General features: G+C 39.7%; 1 protein-coding gene across 26 annotated transcripts in view; it reads right to left on the bottom strand.

Annotated features, from left to right (window-relative positions):
• Positions 1–6761, bottom strand: part of RIMBP2 (RIMS binding protein 2) — a 307432-nt gene that overhangs the window by 113317 nt on the left and 187354 nt on the right. The window lies entirely within an intron of this gene.

Here is a 6761-nt window from a genome sequence, read left to right as displayed (position 1 = left end):
AAATTTGTTTTCTGTTTAAAACTATTTCCCCTTCATACTCTTGCCTAATTGGGAGGAAATAGATGAAACACCGTTGAATCATACAGGTTTCTGTGGCTAATGGACTCCACCTTACAATCAAAGCACCAAGCAATACGGACAATCTACGAATCACATTACCAATGCATTATTTTCTTGCTGCTTATTTTATTACCTCAAATAATGAGTTGCCATCTAGGCTGAAATTTAGCATCTGTGAGAGGTCAATTGATAATGTACGAGGAGACCAGCGAAATTAGATCTGCTCGTTGTCATGGTTTGGCAACTATTTGATCAATTAGGCTGGGTCTGTAAAGCATCACTTGGCTGCCGTCAGTGACTTCCACTGACTCATCCAGCAAATTCTCTCCGCTCTGTAGCAGAAGTGATTAAGACAAAGCCGCCTATAAAAAAAAAGTCTATGTGCCCACAACAAACAAAAGCACAGATTGGTCAGTCAGTGTAATCGGTCTGTAATTATTACATGCTATGGGAAATACAAATCATACAGTTTTAGAGAGGCACATTTTCTAATCAAGATCAAGCTGAGGAGGTCATGGTGTAATTGGCATTGACTACAACCATCCATTGCCCCAAATCATGTAGTGATTTTTAACAGTACATTGTGACAAAGATCTGAGCACACAATCAAAGTTTACTAAATGTAATATTCCTTTTTAATTTTAGATTATGTAAGAGAATGGTGGCTGTAAGACCCTTTAGGATAATGATGTACATTAGGTATTTGGTGTGTTGAGTCCCTGGTAATTGTTTGTAGAATTAATGTAATGCCTGTACTCAACTGACTTCGTACCCACTAACGGTACCATGTATGCCAGGCTGGTACATAAGGCTGCCTCTGGCCAAACCAACCAGCTGGTGCAGTAATATTAACTTGTATCCTCACCGGAGGCTTAGCTTTTAGGTGCAGTGTACCCAGCCCGTGTGGGTTCCTGGGTTATGACTGTTTTGATTACAGCCATCTGGTTACCATGATCTCTACTTGGTTCTAATTCTTTAGATTGCCACCTGCCCTGACCTCTGCCTGAACCCTGGACCTTCTTTCACCTAATTCTGGCCACTGTGAATACCTGAATTTCACCTATATGTACAATCCTCTCTGTGGGCCCGAGTTATTAAGGAAAGTAAGGCAAAAAAAATGAGAAAATGTTCTCGGATAAACCATGTTACAATGCAAGGGGTGCAAATTAGTTTATTATTTTGCACATAAGTTGAATACTGGCTGTTTTTCATACAGCACACAAATACTTGATAGGATTATTTATACACTGACATTTAAAGTTGATCTAGGACATGTCAAACCCCCAATTATAAATCTGTCCCTACATTTTAAATGTACCTCCCTCTCTAATGCAAAATGGTTTGGCCCAGGTGCAAAGTTACTCCTTTGTTATGCTTTGCTCCCCTTAATGAGCTTCTAGGGGGTAAATGTATAAAGCACACTTCATTTTAACACACAAAAATGCAATACATATGTATATAAACAGGAGACTCGTCAGCTTGCAAATTATATGAAACCTGATGAAAATAACTAAGTAAAGCCAAAGGCTAGCAAATGAATCTGCAGTTAAACAATAAAGGTTAATCACTGTTATTTCAATTTTATCTAAATGATCAAGAGGGTGCAACACTTTGCTGGTACTCCCAGAATATAATTAAGTAATATTTTTGTGAAACTTACATTTTAAGTAAAATTAATGAGTTAAAAGATGTGAAATGGCATAAACTTATACTTTATAAAACATATACTTTCAACAGTATGAATATTAGTACTATTACAGTTGAGCAGTGATGGGTAAAGCGATATACTTCAAGGGCTGCATTAGCAGCACTCCAACCTTCGAAAGGGACTCACATTAACCTTAACTTGAAGAATTTAAAAACAGCCCCAAATCAACCTCAGTACACTCCCCACTTGCCCCCCATTCACTGACAGTCTAAAGATACTTACATTGACAGGCGCAGCGTGGTGCAGAACACATGCTCCTCCAATTGGATTAACCTCCCTGCAGTGTACAGAGGAGGTCATGAGACGCGCTAGCTGGCTGCTTCCATTTAAGTTTTATCCTCTGCTTTAAAGCAAAGCAGAAAATAAGTCAGTTTGGGAGCAGCCAGCTGGGGACCGCAGGTAAAGACTCATTGAGAATCCTATTACCCACCACTATTGTAGAGTTTTCATAAAATGTTGATCTTCCACAACACTAGACAATAAGTAAGGGAACAGAAGAGACAACATAATGACTTATGGGAGTCAGTATTCTTAAACAGGCCATAGATGGCTTCAAAAGTAAAGAACTCTACCCAGAACGTAAAATCTAGCATTTGGTGGCGTATACTACGATGAAATTAAATTTGGTTCGATATAAGTACATTATTATATTGTAGTAAAAACTTAATCTTGATCTATATTTAAAAAACCACGTGAATTAATCACTTTTTATACTGTATCATAACTCCAAACTGTCCCATTTTTCAAAGGAACAGGGGACTGTCACGCCGTTGACACATTTGCCCACTTTCAGGAAGTTAGGAGGTATGTCCCCACTCACCATGGTAGAGGTTCCTCCACTGCATGCTTCAATTCAAGGGGTACTTCGGCGAGGGAAAAGGGACTGGGGGCAGCCTGGCACTTCAGCAGTCCAAACACGTCCTGTGTTATGTCCAATAAGACATTCGTAGGAGATGTGGAATATATACTGTATGATGAATAATATTGGGCTTCCATGGCCACCCACCTTTTGTCAGTGATTCTTAATTAGTTTTTTGTGATAGTTTATACCAAGTGAAACAAATGTACCCAAAGACAGGCAGCACTTTCCCGCAGTATTTGAATTGAATTTGGAATGGTGCACTTACAATAATACATAATGAAGGAGCCCTTCTGCATGTACAGTACATTATTTACTAAGACTTGCATCAAAGGAAAGCATTTGTTACCTTAGTAATAAACCCACTGAATGTCAAGATACTTCTAAGTTTCAACAGGCTTCTGTGAAACAGTTAAATTACACATACTGCTTTTTGAATGTGAATGTAATATTAGCTATTTAGCTACAGATGTAAATTAAAAAGAAAACACTTATTCTAATGTTCTTGCTTGGCAGCTCTGAAGAGGGGGATCTAGTGGTATTTTTGAAAGAAAACTGCAAGCACAGCAAATAAGTGCATGTATTAATTGTATAACCTATTATGAAAATCTCTTCCTGAATACTCAAGGCTAATTACAGCTTCCAAGCTCTGAGCCCTATTTTAGACTATGAAATGCAATTATTTTGCTGTTATATATAATAGCTATATAATTATATTGCCCGCATTGCTACAGCTTACAGTTTGAAAGAGAAAAGTACCAAAAATGCACAGTGTACCAATTACTCTCAATTTTCTACACATCTTGGACATATATTTATATACAGTATAATGGAGAGAGATGGGGAATAAGAGAGATTTGAGAGCAGGAGGGAGGAAGAGAGCAACATGTTCTGTTTTTTTTGCAAAATATTTAAATATACGGGCCTAAAATGTTCATTTTCCACAATATCTCTGGAACCAAATGTTGAGAATTGAAAACCAAAATGTAAAAGTAGCTTCATAGTAGCTCCATTAGCTGATCTTACTGCATTATGTGGACCTTTCGCATGTAAAAAGAAAATACTTCTAAAATAAATAAGTCCATTGTGAACTCGATATAACACCCAGTAGACATGATGGGCAATCTTTTGTGACATTTGAGTAAAAAACTCCTTTCCTCTGCCCTCACTTTCAATCTCTTTGTTTTCCTCCCTCTTTCTCGACCATCATTCCTAATCGCCATACCGGTTAATAAGTTTAACATATGAAAATGACACATTGACAATGCTTTCCTGTTTTACATTTTTTTATTGTTAAACTATTGAACCTTTTTGTATTGCTCATTTATATTGTTTGTACATGTTGTCATTTCAAACAAAAAGTATAAAAAAAATGTAAAAGTATAAAATTTACAGTATGTCATTTACAATGCTAGAGTGAATTAATGACAGGATATTCAGTTTTACATCTCATACAACATTGATGGGCCACAGTGTTCTCCCCAGAAAATTTTGCCAGCTGGGTGGCATTAAGAAGCAGCTGGGTGGGGGCAGTGTAATACTTTGCAGTAATATTGAAAAATGTTGGAGGCTATTGCCTATTCCTGCCAGGGCTGGTCAGTCTGGTGGTCAGTGGTCTAACACATAACTGCTGGCTGTAGTGCTCACATAGTGCCTGTTCTAACAGGAGAAACATGGTTTATTGTATTGTAATAGGACTCAGTTGGTCTCAAAGAGCCGGGTGGCAAGTGAAAACAGCCGGGTGGAGCACCTGGGAAATGGTGCTGGGGAGAACACTGGGCCATGCCCTGAGAGGGTGAGGGAGGGAGCCATGCTATGCTGACCCTCAGTGGGTAATGTTGCTAATTGTGCGGTTCTATGGCATTGTACACTGACGATAGAATGTAAAAGGAGGGGTTGTGGTTTAACACATCAATTCAGGATGGAAAATGGGGAGTCAGTGTTACCAATAGGAGGAATAGTGCTGCTCAGATGCAGTAGTTGCTAGTAATGGCAGGAACAGCTACTGTGAGTGCTAAGCCCAATATAGTGCATGGCACAGGAGAAATTTAACACGCCCCCTGTGTCTTACACTAGATCCTCTAATAATGTGCCTTTATTTGTGACCAGGGATGTATTTAATGTTTATGCTGTCTTAGAAAAAAATACGGATAGTGAAACCCTGTAATGCACTTCTGATTAATTGAGTAGGGGATTGCAGTATTCAGTGCTAAAGGTTTATGTTTTGCATCTTCCATGGATTATTTACTCAGCTTCCTGCATAATACGGTTCCTGCCCTTCATAAAACATGAATCAGGGGTACCAATATAACAATCCCCTCCCCTAGCATGGGTGACCGAAACAATCCCCTCACATGGTTTCTACTTTGTTGATAGCCTTTACCCGTCCTTCCCTCTTAACCGTGAAAGAACAGCAGAGAAGCATGCTCTAGAAATTACCATGCATAACCACAGCAGGTAATACCAAACAGCTCTACGTAAGTGAATGCCAGAGATAGGACCCTCCATCTGCCAGTCAGTTCTTAAAGGGACATTGGTGTCAAGGACCTAAAGAGATCTACAGCAGCAGGAGAGGCCCTTTTATGAGATCCTACCCATGGGGACTGCCAGGTTCCATTATATCGATGTATGGAAAGGAGTGAGTTGCTATTATCATAGTCTGATCAGGGTATGGAAACAACCCCTCCAGTCAGTACAGTTTCTACAACTATAATAATAGTCTTAAATAACTAAGTGGCAGATGATGGGTCTATCTTGGCCAGAGACCTGAAAGGGTCTATTATAATAAATCTTATGTGCGCCACAACTGTATCTTATTGACTTTGGTGTGGCATAGAGAATGAGAGCGTAATGCTAGTGTGTGTGCGCGCATGTTGCTATAAAGAGTGTTGCCTTTCACATTGTGTTCATCAGGGCCTAGCCCCAGAGTAATTAATAGTGATTAGCTATTATGTACCAATAATTGTAATTTGTGTATACCTATCTAGACTGACAGTTATGTGTTATTTTGCCAAGTATCTATGCTATATGTCCCTAACAGCACCGTTTTCTTTTATTTCCCCTACAATGTCTTTATAATACCATTTATCATCAACCTGTCTTTAATCTCCCACTCCCGGTTTGATTTTTCCCCAATATACAGTGTCATACTGACCTCCACTGCCCGTTTCCTTTTTTTTTTTTCTATAGGATGTTCAACTTCTCTCCTATGTTCTTTACCTATTTCAGCCCCTTCCCTGCCTTCCACAAGGACTAGCTACTCCTCCTTGTTTCAGCACTTGCCGGAGTGGATGTTTGCTCATGCAGGAGGCAGACAGAGGAGTCTGTCTCCAACCCATTCAAAGTCTGCTGAGCATGTAAGTGTGATTGTGGTGGGGTAATAATGTAAAGTAGTGAAGGCTGTTGGGGCTACTAATGTAATGTGGGGGCTGTTTAATATAGGGCCTCCATTTAATAAATGTGGGGGCTATTGATGTAAGGTGGGGTTGTTGGAGAAAATTTATATTTTTTAAGGGTTTGTAATGCAATGTGTGGTCTGTGTATTAAATGTGGGGGCAACGTAGGCATATTTATTAAATGTGAATGCTATTAATATAATGTCAGGGCTGGTTTGGGTAAAGAGGCATATTTATTAAAATGTGGGTATTGAGTATTAACTCGCTTTTTTTTAGCTTTCCAGGAGGCGAGTAGTACCCAACCCTTTTCCAAACAGATCCCCAACATTCCAGGATTTGACTAAGAAGCAACATAGCCGGACAGCAGCAGCAGGTAATCAAAGCTGCAAGAACATATATAACAGACTAGTGCTGTCTGCAAACTGTCCAGATTGCAACAGGACAGTCCTGATTTTAGCATTATCCCACATGACATGAGTTTCAAGTGCATGTCAAACACAATTGTGCAGCATGGCATGTACTGCAGGTTCGTGGCATGCACTGCAGAGGTTCGTGGCATGCACTGCAGAGGTTCGTGGCATGCACTGCAGAGATTCGTGGCATGCACTGCAAGCTCATGACATGCCACATAATGTATATTTGACACGAAGCCAAGGCTCACTTAGTACTGTCACATACACCACTTCCCTAGTTCTGGGTCACATTATGCACCTCCCTATCACACTTTATGCCTCCGACC

The sequence above is a fragment of the Mixophyes fleayi genome, chromosome 1, assembly GCF_038048845.1.
Source record: "Mixophyes fleayi isolate aMixFle1 chromosome 1, aMixFle1.hap1, whole genome shotgun sequence".
NCBI classification, from domain to species: domain Eukaryota; kingdom Metazoa; phylum Chordata; class Amphibia; order Anura; family Limnodynastidae; genus Mixophyes; species Mixophyes fleayi.
This window is presented reverse-complemented; position numbering and strand designations above follow the sequence as displayed.